The 1,653-nt window shown below is 38.2% G+C and overlaps 1 pseudogene; it reads left to right on the top strand.

Moving 5' to 3' along the window:
- The first annotated feature begins 480 nt into the window (after window positions 1-480).
- Window positions 481-981, top strand: LOC103733061 (annotated as a pseudogene).
- Window positions 982-1,653: the final 672 nt, after the last annotated feature.

Here is a 1,653-nt window from a genome sequence, read left to right as displayed (position 1 = left end):
TGACAACTGATTGCTGCTAGATGAGGAACAGCTGATCTTCCTAAAACAAGGCTCTCTAGATGGGCTGATTAGATTCAGCAGATGGACAACCACTGGAAAATCTGGGGATGTCAACAGCACAGAGGACAGTAACAGGGATGACAGAGTATATGGGCTCCAGTGTGTGGGAGGAGGGAGGCTATGGGAGGGTGCCATTTGGGAAGTGGGTATATAGATGACTAAGATTGTGTGGGATGTTCTGTATGATATACACACAGAAAAATCAACAAATTTTTAAAAAGACATATTTGAGGAGGAAGCATAAAAATGTACTTCATGTTAATTAGTAGAAGTGATAAACATTACCAGTGAAATCTACCTGATGACTTTATATCCATACTCAGGTACTAAGGATCCGAGTGTAACTGACTGTGACTAGTAATAATCAGATACATAGAGATTAAAGACACATGTGCAAGCATCTAAGTGTTAGTAGCATTAATGAAAAAGACTATGAAGATGCATGAAAACAAACAAAAGGATGATGAAAAGACTCCACAGGGAGCCTTGCCTGCCTATCTGCTCGACAGAGAAGGGCAGTCCAGAGCAAAAGGACTTTCCAACGTGATTAAACAAAAACGGAAAGAGAAGGCAGGAAAATGGGAATTCCCTCTGCCCAAAGTTCGTGCTCAAGGAGAAACGGAAGTATTGAAAGTTATTCAAACAGGGAAGAGAAAAAAGAAAGCGTGGAAGAGGATGGTCACTAAAGTCTGCTTTGTTGGTGATGGTTTTATAAGAAAACCCCCTAAATATGAAAGGTTCATTAGGCCAATGGGCCCAAGTTTCAAGAAGGCCCATGTAACACATCCTGAGATGAAAGCCACCTTTTGCCTGCCAATACTTGCTGTGAAAAAGAATCCGTCTTCTCCACTATATACAACTCTAGGTGTAATCACGAAAGGTACAATTATTGAAGTCAGTGTGAGCGAGTTGGGCCTGTGACACAAGGAGGCAAGGTTATGTGGGGAAAGTAAGCCCAGGCTACCCACAACCCTGAAAATGGTGAGTGCATAAATCAGTCTTACTGGTTTGACAGCAGTTTCGTACATGTCACTCTTGATCATTATTGAAGACTACAAAGCAGTCAGGAACACAACCACTGCTGTGATATCTCAGAATAGTACCAAGCAGCCTTACATATGTGCAGTCATCAAAAGAAGTACTTATTAAATTGTTTCCAAAAAATTAAAAAAAATGTAGGAAACAGCATATTTTTAAATGAAATGGAGATCTTCTTTAAAAGGTAGGATCATTATTGAAGACTACAAAGCAGTCAGGAACACAACCACTGCTGTGATATCTCAGAATAGTACCAAGCAGCCTTACATATGTGCAGTCATCAAAAGAAGTACTTATTAAATTGTTTCCAAAAAATTAAAAAAAATGTAGGAAACAGCATATTTTTAAATGAAATGGAGATCTTCTTTAAAAGGTAGAAACTCATTCAATTTTATATCTTACAGGGTCTATACTGAGTTCAATATTGTATAACTGTATTAATTCAACTGTGAACCTAAAAATTTACAGCCACTTTTGAAAGAAATGTGTCTTTGCTCTGGAAATTGTTATTGAATATGTGAAAGCCGTAATGAAATCCTTCTTCTAATTACATGG

The sequence above is a fragment of the Nannospalax galili genome, unplaced genomic scaffold (assembly GCF_000622305.1).
Source record: "Nannospalax galili isolate Female #2095 unplaced genomic scaffold, S.galili_v1.0 scaffold735, whole genome shotgun sequence".
NCBI lineage: Eukaryota > Metazoa > Chordata > Mammalia > Rodentia > Spalacidae > Nannospalax > Nannospalax galili.
This window is presented reverse-complemented; position numbering and strand designations above follow the sequence as displayed.